This window comes from Aedes aegypti, chromosome 1 (assembly GCF_002204515.2).
Source record: "Aedes aegypti strain LVP_AGWG chromosome 1, AaegL5.0 Primary Assembly, whole genome shotgun sequence".
In the NCBI taxonomy this organism is placed as follows: Eukaryota; Metazoa; Arthropoda; class Insecta; order Diptera; family Culicidae; genus Aedes; species Aedes aegypti.
In genome coordinates, this window is record NC_035107.1 from 163,657,063 (window position 1) to 163,673,118 (window position 16,056).

The following is a 16,056-nucleotide window of genomic DNA, read 5'->3' on the forward strand; positions in this document are numbered from 1 at the left end:
TCACTATTGACTCGAAGCTCCGGTTCAATGAACACATCAACATCATAGCTGCCAAGGCATTCACGGTGCTGGGCTTTATACGTCGGCATGCATCTGGATTTAACGATGTGTACTGCCTAAAGACGCTGTTCTGTTCGCTAGCTCGCAGCATTTTAGAGTATGCCTCACCAGTTTGGCCGCATTATTATGCAACGCATACTTTGATCATCGAGCGTGTCCAGAAACATTTTTTGAGATTTGCTCTGCGACAATTACCATGGAATGATCCTCAAAATCTTCCCTTCCTCAAGCTACCCTGATCGTTGCAAACTGATCAACCTAGAAACTCTCTCAGGCCGTCGTACCAAATTGCAAAGACTATTTATCTTTGACCTTATAACAGGTAACGTAGATAGTCCGGAACTTATCCAGCTGATTCCGTGGAACACACCACCTCGACGCTTCCGAAATACATCAATGTTTGCTGTCCCTTTCCACAGAACGAACTATGGTCCAAATAATTCTTTAAACTCGTGTTTAAGATCATTTAACGATGTAAGCAACGCATTTGATTTTAATCTCTCGAAAGACATGGTCAAACTTAGAATAAGAAGTATAGAATAATATAGTTTTTAAGAAATCAGTCTGTTCGACATTGTCCCAGATGGTGAATAAATAAATAAATAAATAAATATTTTTAATATTTCTCACCTTAAACTTAATTGACATGCTGAATGAAGTCACTTGTCAACCAATTTGGCTAGAATTAAAAAGCACCTCAACAATGCTTTAAAAGGTAGGATTCCCAACTTCCAGTGGCAGCTTAGAGCCCCAAAGAAAATATAACAGTACAGTAACTTGTGCGATATAACAATTCCTATTCATAAAAAAGATTATGTTTGAAAGATATTCATACCGTTACTATGTCGATTTAGTTTTGGGACTCACTAGCGATCAAAAAAGAAGTCGAATTGGAATTCGTTTTGACAATAAAGAACAATACATCTTTTTTTTCTTCATTATATGCTCCAAAGCAAACCATTTTCTTTTCTGTTTTTGATAATCCCTAATTGTGCACTCTTTTCCACACGTAGCTAGATTTCACGGAATCCATCCAAGTCACGAAAGGTTTTTTTCCTATTTTCAATAATCCAAAGTAGAAGGAGGTGATGGGGTCAGGTTAATGGCAACGTTCACTTGGCACGTCATCCACGCGCGCCGCCTGGTTGAGTCTGCCCTTTTTATATTCTGTGCTTTCCTTTTCATCTTCCTCGTTGCCACCCATCACATATCACAAAGTACAGGATAGGGTAATTCGGGGCAAAAATTTGCAGTGGGTCTTTTTTAGTAAAACAGGTGAAATAAAACCTGAAGAGACGGACTGAATTAACACGAGGATTTTAATGAAGTTGTATTTTTTATCTACCTTTATATAATGTTAACAAATGGATAAGATTTTTCAGTAGTTTGAATTTCAAATTTCTTTTGAAACTCTACTAACTCTCCGAGTGCCTTTGATTTGGGGCAAAAATTCGCAGCAGTAATGGGAAAACAGTTCAATATGTAATACTAAACATTATAGTTCTTTCAAGTTTATAAACTACAAATGAAACGTAAAAAAACTACTAGATTTGTTTACGTTTCCATATTTTCAACGTTTCATGTTAAGATATAATTTGACTTACAAGACAGAGCATGCATGCTTTCTGTTCAATTGTTATCTGTGAGAACAGTTAGGTGCAAACGCTAGCCCCGCATTTCTCTATCAGTGTGCTTTTTTTAGTGGGAAAGGGAGGGTGAAAGGACGATAACTTGTGCCATGTCATTCACTTACCCTATACCACACTTCTAGAGTGCCACCAGCGATGGCATCCATGCGCAGTGATTTCGACAGGAGATAAAGCACAAGCGACAGTTGTGGTTTCCAGCAATGGTGACGGTGATTACTACAGACGGTCAGAGATTGTTGATATGCATCACCCAGAGTTAAAAAGCTATTCGGTAACTGAATTAGGAGGCTTAAAATTATTGATGTGTAACGATACCTGTGTGTTCTGAAACAACACTATTGTCGGTTATCGGTTTATGTTGTCAATGATGATGATGATGGGGATTGTGATGAAGCAATTCTGGTCAGAATTTTGAGCTCAATAAAAACATGCAATTTATTTATAAGGTGTGCACTTGATAACTTTGTCAATTTGTGTCAGACAATATACGGGGTACAACTGACACCTACGGCGGCTATATTGGTTTCTGTACAAACAGCAGCATCGTAGTATCGATATAGTCTGACATACGTAACTTGATATATGTCCCGAGGAGCACTGTACTTTTTGCTTTGAGAAAGTTTTCCCAAACATGCATCATACAACACTCATCAGCAGAGAAGCTTTTCTATCAGCATCCGATGTACCCCTGGTGGAAAATATGCTACGCTCTAAAAATAGGATATGCTCTGGGAACTGTAGACCCAACAAGGAGGAAAGACCGAAGCTATTTATTCACGTTCATGAGAGAGCAATAATTTACGTATCGAAAATTGATACCTAAAAATAAACAAAATATGGTTACCACATGCCCTTGTGCCCATACCATGAGCAGACTTTCGGTTGAAAGTGGTTGCCAACTTCACCTATCAGCAGCAATCATTTCCACATCTATATGCATGGGTTGATATCAATACACGGAGAGTTCGCTCATGGGACGGAAATTTACTCTTCTAGCAAGCCACTTAAGTTTGCCTTGAAAGTTGCTCCATTTGAACATCGTGAGTGAAACATATCTTTGAAAGTTTTTCGGGAAGTATTCCGACAAACTCGGTACAGGAACCTTTTTTTTCATACCATAGCCATTTTGGTTCAAAAGTTTGATCGTATAGTCAATATTCTATTAAAACTTGAATAATTTATACATACCGTAATTGAGGATAATAATGATCAGTTTTTTTTTATATTTCTCATAAAGTTCATTTTAAATGCAAACATTGGAAGTTTTATACTTTAAAAGAAGTACTGGCATCCCCCGCTCGTGACTTTATACTATAATAGCTGATATTACCCGGCTTTGCAAGGGATATTATTTGATGTTGGAGTGCACTATGGGCGGTTTCCATACCGACTGGCGGCCAAAAATATTTTTTCCATCTCATGTCGTATTTATGAGTTTTATGATACAAATTTGATGTTTTATTTTCAAAAACAAGTTTTCGAGACTAACTTTTGATTAGGGCCTATAGCGAAATATTGAACTTTGTTACTTATATTGTATATAAGAAATTTATGCGATTAACGTTGTGCAAACCATTATGAATATTAAAACTTACATAAAAATGATGATTTGAATGATTTAGCGAAATTCAGTTATTTTCTGAATTAGTTTTTAGCTGTTTTCAATAGAAAATGGTTAAAAATATTGGAAAAATTCAAAAAGCCTTAAATAAAAAAAGTGCAAATTTGTGCAGCTAAATTCTTCAAGATCCTTTAGTTTACATCTCGAAGTACCCTTGGAACTGAATTTAAGCCTGGGACAACTTGGGACAAAAAAAGTACTCGATGTGTTAACTATAAATTTATTCGATTTTTTAACCGCTTTATAAAAAACATCAAAAAAGCCACTATTTTGAAGCTTTTTTTATTTTTTTTATTGTTTCTAGGAAGCCTTTTTTGTAAGCTTTCAAATGGTGTAAAAACATTTTACGTAAGAATTATAGAAAAAAAGTTATATTAATTTGAGTAAACCATAGTTTTTGTTAATAAAAACAAGTTTTTCTCCATAGGCTCAACTTTGGCACCTCATATCTGAGTGTGCAATGCAAATCATGTCCTAATATTTTGGGGATTTCTTAGCAGACATGTTTACAATGATATGGCGAACAAGAATTGAAATTTGGGGCACATAACTTTTTTGATTATTGGCCACCTGATAAGCCATAGTGGAGTGTACTGAATTTTTGGTCATAATCACTGTAGAAGCATTTTATTACTTACACAAAATATTTCAGTTGCATAATAGTATTACATCCCTATGCAAGAAGCAACCTTTTTTTAAAGTTGATAGTAAACTAAACCTTCCCTTTGTCTTGCAATTGCCCTGCGTCAAAACCATTCTGATGCTGTGTACGAAAAGCGGCATTTTCACATGGTTATACAAAATATAATATGTTATCTGTTTGCAGCAGCTCGGTATCTTCTTCTAAACAATAATCTTTTCACAAATATCCCGTTGGTGAGGAATGTCCCAGACAACCGAAATGTACGTATAACGAAATCACCTGGAGGCTTTGTATGTGCAAAATTTCACTTATAAGATGTCGCGAAAAGGTCTTCTACGTACAAAAGTGGAGGCGATATACGTGCATATATTATGCGATGAATAAAAGCATACAATGCGAGAGTAGAAATTATCTACCGAAACAACCTGTGATCTTATGCGACTTAACTTATGATAACAAATGTTGATTTGACAGCTGCTACAGATTGATCCGATTTACTTTGTACGAGTGTACGGGACGAAACAAAATGTAGCCGTGCGGTTAGTGTCACCGAGGCATTTAGCCGCATCGTGCTAAGGAGTGTGGGTTCTATTCCCGCCTCAGGCCGAAAAAAAACTTTTCGAGAGGAATGTTTTCCGATTGTGCCACTGGGCGTTGCATGCTAGTCCGTTGTCTAGTGTGGTGCTTCCTTCAAAGGGCAAATAGCCCACTGGAAGCATTGACGTGTAGTGTTTTTTTTTAAAAAGGCTGAGATGCAAGATCCGTCCTGCTGGGGACTAATGCCAAGAAATTTGAAAAAAAAAAAAAAGCAAATACATTTTCTCAGGAATTCAACGTGATTCCGGGACAGCCAACAAATGCACAATTTAAAATTTGGTCATCACATAATTATTGTAAGAATTTTCAGCCATGAACAGTTTATTTTTATTTTTAAGAAATGTAGTTATATCCAGTTGAGAGATTTGTAGTGATTTAAAAATAACAGTCGTGTCAAAACTATGATTGTATTTTACCGCACAGACGCTTGCTGTCCACACTCGCTATCGCTCGTCGGACCTAATAAAGGGAAAACAATCTCTGTTGGCATTATACCAGGCAAATGCTTGCAAGGATATTTGTCTACAATCGATTCGATGCAACACTAACAGTACTTCATGTGGGTTTATGTTTGATTTGCGTTCATAAAACCGAAAATTTCCTTTAATTGATTGAAGAAGAATGATTGTTTCACTCAACTCCATCCATTTCAACAGATGGATTCCCAAACTATATACACTCCCTTGCAAAAATTTAGGGTCACCTCTAAAAATACCAAATAAAAGTGCTTTGTCCATATATCTGCGAATATTTATTTTGAAATTCTCTATCGATTATTCGAATTGAATTTAAATCGCACTTTATGTTAATTTTAACATTGATAATATTTTTATAATTTGTTCATTTAATTTTGACTTTATTTTTTTATAATTACACTGATAAACCATATCTAATTTTATCAGAACAGGATCGAGCAAATTTTGAAGTTATGTAGCAATCGAACTGGTACGAATACATTTTTCCAAGAACACTTGAAAAATTTTGGCATGAAAATCTTAAAAGTATTCATAATTAAAAAACAATTATTCAAGCCAACGTGCAAAAGTTAGGGGTAATCTTAGATGCATGCAAACCTTTTTGTCAATATCTCTGCCATTTTTCAACCGATTTCAATGGTTTGGTAGTTTAGTAGTAGAGAATTTACAAAATTCACGTGCTTTAGGTATGTTCTAGTGACTTCAAACCTTTACACGATACAACCATACTGAAGAGTGACCCCAAACTTTATCACGATAATTTGAATGACTGTTCTTATGATTTAGAATCTGAGAACTGATTTGTATACCGAACATTTGCAAATACTCTTCAAAGATTATGAGATTACGAATTTAATGCCGTACTGGATAAAAACTTCGGTCGATCCAATGCAACCATATCAAGACCGCAATTTTGAATTACGGATCACCATCTTGAATTTCCAAATGGCGCCAGATATTTATCTTCGTGATATACACACCAAGCCTAACGAAAAGATATCCATTTTGCATTATCTTTGTCCCTTATTCATCTGCCGCCATATCAAATTACGGTCCGCCATCATTGATTCAAAAGATATTAACTGTGCAAAATATCAAACTTTTCATCATGCTTGTCATCGGCTGTCATTTTAAATTACGATACGGATGTTATCCTTGGTTTTCTCAATAGAGCCGAATACCAATGTTCATGATATACTCTCCAAATCCGAAAGAAAGTAATCCTTTCACCATGGTTTCAGGCTTTGATTCATTATTTTACGGCCGCCATGTTCCATCCATTATGCATGGTTTCATGCAATTCACAGTCATGATTTCAGATTCTCTATCTTGGGTTTACAAATGAGGCCAAATGTTGATTTTCGTGATATGCACATTAACCAATGGAAAGATATAAATTTTGTATAATCTCATATCCTTAATCATCGGTTGCCATTTTTAAATACGATCCGCCATATTTGATTTACAAATGAAGCAATTTTCTTATACCACACACCCACACTAAACCATTTTGCATATTTTGAGGCTTTAAATCAATATTTCACGACCGTAATATTGAGTTATTGTTCACGTTATTCGAAGCTCTTGAAGCGAAACTCGCTTTTGCAGTAGGGTAAAGCTCAAGCTGAAATTTTATTTGAATCCATTATTTCACCGGTTTGCATGAATATATTGTTACTTACAATTTAGTCTCCTATTTAATTCAATCGTGAACAAATTATAGTTTTTAAGTCCAATTTAGAGTTTAAGTTCAGATTAGCCTGTAAGTTCAATTGTTTTAGAATATTTAAGGTATAGTAAATAATTTTATCTTACAAATCCTTTTCAACCTTCCGATAATTTTAAGCGATCTGGATAACTGTTTTTATATTTCCCTGTTAATGATCAGAACGTCAAACGTCTGCCACTCACAATTTTCTGTCAAACTCCACAATGTTCATTCTCGTACGAGGGGCTTGCGCGCAACATCCTCCCCCTCATGTCGCCTGAACTTCCGATCCGGCGTCATCCTTCGGTTCCACGTCTAATAGCGCAAGCTTAGCAACAGCTCGACTTAGTATACCTCCAGTAGTCATTACATCAGCCTTCCGTATTGTTCCGTCTTTACCTGGATATACACGCGCCACCCGACCCCTCAACCATCTATTTCTGACCTTCTCATCAGCAATAACCACCAAATCACCCTCTTTGATTGTTCGAACACCTTTGAACCATTTTGTTCTTCTTGCAATCGTTGGAAGGTACTCTGTGATCCAACGTCGCCACATCCGATCCAACGTGCGTTGAATCATATCCCAACTACTTCGCAGAGCTTGTTTTTCGTCCACCGGCAGTTTTACAGGCTGTTGAACTCCACTTGAACTAAGCAGCAGGAAATGGTTCGGAGTAATTGCTTCATCGTCGGACGTCGCCAGGGATACAAACGTCAATGGCCGCGAGTTGATCATTCTTTCGGCTTCCAAAAACATCGTTGCTAATGATTCGTCGTCTAGCTTGCGGTCGATTGGTATGACTTCAAGTGCCGTTTTGATGGACCTCACCATTCTCTCCCAGCATCCTCCCATGTGTGGTGCTGAGGGCGGATTGAACCTCCACTTTGTGTAAGTGTCCGTTATAGAATTGCCGAGCTCTGAATTGATCTCTGCGAGTTCCTTTGCAAGCTCCCTACTAACGCCGATGAAATTAGTTCCGTTATCGGAATAGATTTCTTGAGGCGCTCCACGTCTTGCGATGAATCTCCGAATCGCTTTTTTGCAAGAATCGGCCGATAAACTACAGGCAACCTCAATGTGTATTGCTCTGATAGTCAGACAAGTGAAAACTACTCCCCAGCGTTTGGCTACACTGCGGCCAACCTTGACTAAATATGGGCCGAAGTAATCTATACCAACGAATGTGAATGCTCGTACAAATGGTGTTAAACGAACTTTAGGTAGTGGTCCCATTTTCGGCGGCACCGGGATACTCTTGTGAACTCGGCACCACATGCACCGCGACTTCGTCTTTCGTAGGCTTGCCCGAAGTTTCGATACAAAAAACTTTTGCCGAATCTCATTCAGTATAGTCTCATCATTGGCGTGCCGGTACTTATCGTGATACCAGTTTATAACAAGTTCTGTCAGGCGGTGTTCCCTCGGAAGTATAACTGGATACTTCGCATCAAATGTCAAACAATCTGCAGCATCCAGACGACCATCAACTCGGAGAACATCTTGATCATCAATCATTGGTGGGAGATTTGCTAACTTGCTCGAGCTCTCAATTGACAATTTCGTTCCCTTTTCCTTGTTCTGCTTCAACGCTGCGACTTCATCAGGATAGGCTTCTAACTGTGCAAGTTTCCATAACGTTACCTCAGCCTTCTGCAGCTCTTCTTGTCCTAGATTGCTTCCAGTTTCACGTGGAACACCAGTAACAACTCGACGTAAGTTGTCCATGTATCTATGAACATAGGCTACAGTTCTCTTCAATCGTTCAAACTTGGAAAATCGCGCAAAATCAATCATTGGTTCTGCGAGGACATGTGCACATACAAATGATGGTCGAAGTTCTTCGGTAGTTTCCACACATTGCTCATCCCGCCAGTCATTTCCAGGTTCATACAGAAATGTGGGTCCACGATACCATCGGCTATCAGGGTAAACCGAAGGCCCTTTACCCCACTTTGTTGCCTCGTCGGCTACGTTAGCTCTCGTTCCTATCCACCTCCATTCATCTACCGAAGTCAAACTGAGTATCTCGTTGATTCTAAATGCCACGAATTGACGATAACGCCGAGAGTCAGATTTTATCCAGGCCATCACCGTTGTGGAATCGCTCCAGAGAATTGTACGACTGATTTTTAGGGAGTGGTTTTCTTCGATCGTTTTTCTTAAACGAGCTCCGATCAAGGCTGCCATCAACTCTAGACGCGGGATTGATAAAGCTTGAAGAGGCGCTACTTTAGTTTTGGAAGAGACTAGCGAACATCTAATTTCTCCTTTGTCTACAATCCGAAAGTAAGCGACTGCAGCGTAGGCTTCTGTACTCGCATCAACAAAAATGTGCAACTGCAACGAATTGTAGCTGATCGGGTCATAGCCCGGAAAATAACAACGACTGATTCTCACTTTAGAGATCACTGCCATCAAGTTCAGCCACTGCTTCCACTTTTGAAATATTCGGGATGGTATTTTATCATCCCAACCGATGCTCTCTCTCCAGGTATCTTGAACAATTACTTTTCCGTGAACTATGAAGGTAGCCACAATTACAAGTGGGTCATATAGACTCATAACAACGCTTAATACTTCTCGTTTAGTGGGAATTACTTCACCATTCATAAGACGTTGGACATCATCTCGTAAACAGAAGTTGAAGGCGAAAACATCTTCGTCGGGCAGCCATATCATTCCTAGGATTCGCTCAAGGTTTATTTCTTTACCAGCAGTGAATTGTTTAGTTGCCACTGTATTAACTTCACCTATTCCTTCAAGAACTTCCCGTCTGTTTGATCTCCAGTTTCGAATGAAGAAATCTGCTTTTCCATGAACAGTCGTTACGTCATTAGCGAGTTGAACTGCCTCGCCAACCGTGTCGACACTATCAAGATAGTCGTCGACATAGTGTTTGTTTTTTATGGCTTCCGAAGCTCTTGGGTAGTTTTCTTCATACTCCGATGCGTTTAAATTTTTTACAAATTGTGATTGCACTGGGGAGCAAGTCGCTCCAAATATCGCTACGTTGGAAACCATTACTCTTATGGGCTGCTCAGGAAAATCTCTCCATAAGAAAAGAAGAGCGCTACGATCTTCAGGCCGAATAAGGATCTGTAGAAACATTTCCATAATGTCGGCCGATATTGCTACCTCACGCTCTCGGAATTGAAACATCACTGCTAACAAAGGAGTTAGGAGGTCTGGACCTGTCAGGAGTTCGTCGTTTAAAGAAGTGCCGTTTACCTGGGCCGCTGCATCCCAAACCAGGCGGACTTTTCCAGGCTTTTTTGGGTTTGTAACGACACCAAGAGGCAGATACCACGTGCGTCGTGGGTCGAAGCTTTCAATCTCGTCTTTAGTAGCTTCATGCACATATCCCTTAAGCTTATAGTCCATTATTTGATTACGAACAACTTCGTATAGCGTTGAATTTCTCTGAAGTCGCTTCTCCAAGCATTTTAGACGTCTTTCAGCCATAGGTCTGCTGTCCGGAAGTTCCACATAATCATTTTTCCACAGTAGTCCTGTTTCGAATTTGCCACAGTTGGTACGCACTGTAGACTCCACCAATATTTTTCGGGCTCGTTCTTCTTCCGCGCTTTCTAAGGCCGGGGCTGCTGCGATGCCCAAATTTTCTAATGCGAAAAATTCTTGAACGTAGTCATGGAGTTCGGTGAGCGAAGGTCGCTTGCAAATGTGCAATTGACGGTGCTGCATCAGCTCTCCTCCCTGAATTCTTCCGTATACTGCCCAACCAATTCGTGTTTTTGACGCAATCGGCTCTTGTATACGTCCTTCACGCAACTTGAGTGTAGCAAGAAGATGAACGTTGTCGATTCCTATGAGTATTCCGGGTACAGCTGATTGAAAACTTTTAACGGGTAACTTCCTGAGATACTTAAAGCGCTCGGATATTTCTTCGAAATCCAAAGATTGTCGTGGAAGTCCTAGTTTGTCAACAGTGTAAGCCTCTCCAATTTTGTAGCGTTTTTCGCTCCCTTGCGCAGAAATTTCCATCTGGACCATGCGAGCATCTGCAATTCCTTTGTTGATACCACCTGTCCATTGGATGCACAACGATTCCCTTGGTCCGTCTAGTCCTAGTGCTCGTGCGATTTCCTCTTCAACCAGTGTCACTGAAGATCCGTCGTCTAGGAAAGCAAACGTATTAACCTCTCCGAATTTCCCATACAGTGTTACGGGAAGCACTCGGAAGAGCATAGACGTAGTGATGCTTTGATGTATCGTGACGGTTGCATTAGTACTACGTTCCGGCTGCTTTAATTCCGTTGCAGGATCGTAATGCAGCAGACGGTGATGTAATTTTTGGCAACCATTCAGACCACAGGCTTCAGCTTTGCACGGCCATCGTAAATGAGAAGTCAAACATCTTCGACACAGTTTATTGTTCTTCACGAGATTCCAACGATCGTCTAGGCTGAGGGCTTTAAACTTTTCACATTCACTTGCTTGATGGCCTTCCACTTTGCACCCTGGACATTTCTTTGTCTGCTCCATCTTCAAATCTGGACGCTGTTCCGTTCGCAAGTGCGTACTGTCTTCGTTGATTTGCTGCTCCGAATCTTTCTCTCCTGTAGTGTGTGCATTAACGAATGCTTTCTCTTTCGCCTTAGCACGGTCATCCTTGACGATTTTTTGCTGCATGTTAGTCAAAGTTATGCTACTGGTTGCTGATGTCACTCGTGTCATATATTCTCCGAATACGTTGAGATCAACAACTGGAAATTGCTGTTGGTACATTGCCCAGTTGAATTTCACATTTGCTGGTAACTTATCGACTAGCTCCTGCAACAACGATGGATTAGACAAATGCCAGTTTAGTCCAACGGCTTTCAGGTGACCGCACAGATTTTGCACCGCCAGTCCGAATGTAACTAATGTCTCTAATCGATCGGGTTTGGGGGGTGGAGTCGCTCTTACCTTCTCGATCAGGTTATGGACAATTTGTTCTGGTCTACCAAATAAGGTTTGCAAGGTAGACATAACTTGAGGGACTGTTGAAGGATGCAGCAAAAAACTGCTAACTGCATCCTTAGCTGCTCCCTTCAAGGCGCGTTGTAGTCTTAGAAGATTTTCAAAGTCGGAGTAGCCACAAGCTTGCGTAGAGTGGTGATAGCTGCTATGGAAAAGTGGCCAGTCGACGGGGTCCCCAGTGAATGTGGGCAATTCTTTGGAAAGTACTTGTCTGGCGGCAAGATGTTCCGGCGATGGGCGGAAAACATCCTGCTGTACACAGTTCCCACGTATGTTGCTGGGCATTGCTGGCTCGAACTGGTGATATGCGTAAGTTTCTGCATTTTGGGTGGTTGGGATGTTGTTAAATGAGGTCGAAGGGCCTCCACGAGGTGTCGAAATATTCAAGGTTTGATGGTCATAATGGGTATGTGGCAACAGATTATCGTTTATTGAACCACCAATTGGTAGCGAGGTGTTAAGAAATTGGTGGTCGAGATAAGGTTGTGGTTGAGGGGTTTCATTTATTTCATGAGGAGAAGCTGGGGTGGCACTTACCAGATTGGGATTCACTGTAGATTCTTTGTTAGGAAAGCGTGTTGAGTTGACGATGAGTTCTTCTGGATGGGGACAGATAATTTGTTGGAATCGATCCTGGCCCGCTGGCACCGCGTTTGGAACCACTTCCCCGGCATTCCTGTTCTGCATTCTGGAGACGTCCTTTTCTTGCAGAGCCAGGCTTAGTGAGTGAAGCTGTATCTTTAATGAATGTTCCGTTTCTCGCAGACGATTTATTTCGGCATCCCTCTGCTCCAGATCACGTTGTCGTTGTAAGTCCATAGCGTTCTGTCTGTCATTAAACAGTTGCAGTTGTTTTTTCACATCAGCCTCGTACTCGTTACGCTGCTGTATGTCCGCCTCTTTTTGTAGTTGCAACTGTCTGATCTGATTGACTAGTTCCAACTCTCGTTTACGCCGAATTTCATTCTCTTTTTGATGACGTTGTTCGAGTTCTTTGGTTTTGCGCAGATAACCAGTTTCACTTTGCCATTGGCTGTATGGCAAGGCCAAACTTTTCGGAGCCTCCGGCCTAGTCCCGTGGTTTGAAACGATTGCTTCCTGCTCTTCTAGCATGTTCTGAAGTGGTTTAAGGTCCACTAATGAAATGACAGACGAAACTCGGTTGCTATTCGCCGGTAAACTTCCTCCAATTGCTTCGTCGAGTTCGTTATCACCGATCGTGATACTACCGGTTGTTCGGGCAGCGGAAATAAGATCAACGTCAAAGGGCTCGTGTTTAATAGTGAAGCGCTTGTTTCCTGGGAGTACGTCTCGAACGGGAGTTGAACTACGATACTGAGTTCGATTATCTATCGGATTTGCGGCTACATGATGCATTGGATCTACAGATGTCGACGTGTCTTCGGCTACAGCAGAACCAAGATTGCTTGTCGTCTGTTTGACGACCCAATCTTCAACTCTTCTTGTCGACGACCGAATAGAATGGTTACTCCTCAAGCTTGCAACTTCATCTGCCTCATCTTGCTGGTTCAGAAGCTCTCGTTTTCTCGCCAGGTACTCCTTGTCCCGCTCGATCTTCTCCCTAGCTGCCTTCTCGTTAATTTGTCTCTCGCGTTCTAACTTCTCCCGCTGAGCATCTTCTTCTAACTTCCTTGCTTCTTCCAACAATTCGAGTTCACGGGCCAATCTAGCTCTCCGCGTACTCGAAGTATCTGACAGTCCGGTTATCGAACTTGTTGTTGGGCCAGTGTTCCGGGGAACACACGACGTGCATAGAAACGTATCTTTATTACCCTTCAGTCCGCTACTTCTCTGAGCACAATCGAAATGGTACGAATTGGTACACTTTCGACATTGTACCATGCATTGGTCAGCATTTTTTGGCTGATCACAAACGACGCAGTCATAACGATCATCGCATTCAACATCAACGCCCGCTGCTGCAAATCTCACTTGAGGCATACGGGCCAGGGATATATTTTCCTCTGGGTGAACTAGGTCACTCACTGCAGCACTCAATGCATTGTTGACATCGGGAATATCGTTTGTAGCACGTGTATCGTTGTCTCGTTGCCAATTTGCTGCCGACACCTTCGATTTGCTCTTTGTTTGCGAGCGCGTCTTTCTAGGCATGATGTATTATTAAATTCTTGAGTTTTGTTCACGTTATTCGAAGCTCTTGAAGCGAAACTCGCTTTTGCAGTAGGGTAAAGCTCAAGCTGAAATTTTATTTGAATCCATTATTTCACCGGTTTGCATGAATATATTGTTACTTACAATTTAGTCTCCTATTTAATTCAATCGTGAACAAATTATAGTTTTTAAGTCCAATTTAGAGTTTAAGTTCAGATTAGCCTGTAAGTTCAATTGTTTTAGAATATTTAAGGTATAGTAAATAATTTTATCTTACAAATCCTTTTCAACCTTCCGATAATTTTAAGCGATCTGGATAACTGTTTTTATATTTCCCTGTTAATGATCAGAACGTCAAACGTCTGCCACTCACAATTTTCTGTCAAACTCCACAATGTTCATTCTCGTACGAGGGGCTTGCGCGCAACAGTTATATTTCACAATCTTGTATTATCAAATGGCTATGAATATTTATTTCTGTGTAATGCACATCCCGATCGAGCGCTTTCCATTTTGCATGGTTCCAGGCCTTATTCGCTATCACAGTTCCTTTGTTTTAAGTTATTTGTCAAATGGTGCCGAATCTTTATTATTGTGATGCATACAAAGTCGATAGAAAAACATCTATTTTGCATAATATCAGACCCAAACTCATTATCTCACGGCTTCCATTTTGAATTTTGGTCCATCATCTCGGATTTCCAAATGCCCCTATATATTTATTTTCGTGATCTTATATCATCGAACTCAATTTCAGGCCTTAATTCATCATCACATGGCCGCCATTTTGAATTAAGGTTCGCCATCTTGGATTTAAAAATAGCGTCGGACATCGGTTTTCGTGTTCTACTGATCAAGCCCAATCGATGGACACCTATATTGCATAGTTTCAGGAAGGACATTGCCGCTACACTACGGGCATAATGAAATTTGAGCCGTCATCTTGGAATTTAGGCCGCCATCTTGAATTTTTGAATTACACTGACCATCTTGACAGTCTAAGGAATACATGTGCCAAGTTTGGTGGAAATCGGTTGAAGCATTCCAATATTATGGTGGAACATACAATCAAACATATAAACATACAATCATACATTGACTTTTATATACACTCCCGTGCAAAAGTTTGGGTTCACCCCCTAAAAAACATACAAAAGTGTTCTGTCCATACCTCTGTGATTACACTTCTAATTGAAACTCTTTAAGCCGCATTCAAAAGGCAAAGAGTTATTCTTACTTTGTATGTATTTTACCACAAACATTTTTTTAATTTTGTATACTTAATTTTTACTTAAAGTTGTTACATTTTTCAAAAAAACACTGAAAAATCATATCTAATTTCCTCAGCATTGGGTCGACCAAAATTTTAAATCAAAGTGTCATTAGAATCGTAATCTTATATTCTTTAAAGAGACCCTACGAAATTTTGAGGGAAAAATCTGAAAACTATTCAAAATCAATGAAACAGTGAGTCAAGTCATCGTGCAAAAGTTTGGGTTCACCCCTCAGTATGATGCAAATCGTGCAAAAGTTTGGGTTCACCTGAGCTGCAGCTGCAATATCTCTACCATTTTTCAACCGATTTTAATAGTTTAAAGCTTTTTTGAGCGCAAATAATGGCGCGTACATGATTGGTTTGAGATTTCACAGATTTAAGTAAGTTAGGTGAACCCAAACTTTTGCACGATGCCTTGACTGACTGTTTCATTGATACTTTAATACTTTTCAGATTTTTCCGCAAAAAATCATGAGTGCTCTTCAAAGAATATAAGATTACGATTCTAATGACACCTTGTTTTAAAATTTTGGTCGATCCAATGCTAAAGAAATTAGCTATGTTTTTTTTCAGTGCGTTTTTTGAAAAACGTCACAACTTTAAGTAAAAATTTAGTATACAAAGTTCAAAGAATGTTTTTGGAAAAATACATACAAAGTAAGAATAACTCTTTTACTTTCGAATGCGGCTTAAAGAGTTTCAATTGGACGTGTAATCACAGAGATATGGACTGAACACTTTTGCATGTTTTTTAGGGGGTGAACCCAAACTTATGCACGGGAGTGTATATATAGATTGAACCGGTTAAAACCATTTCCGTAGTCAATAAACACCAAGCATGAAGTTTCTAAGAACTCGTTGTTTTGCTCCAGGAAGATGTCAACATGCTTCGCACAGTATCGTCCCGCA

General features: G+C 39.9%; 1 protein-coding gene across 2 annotated transcripts in view; it reads left to right on the top strand.

Moving 5' to 3' along the window:
- Positions 1–16,056, top strand: part of LOC5569913 (serine-rich adhesin for platelets) — a 1,178,520-nt gene that overhangs the window by 372,886 nt on the left and 789,578 nt on the right. The gene's annotated exons all lie outside the window — the stretch shown is intronic.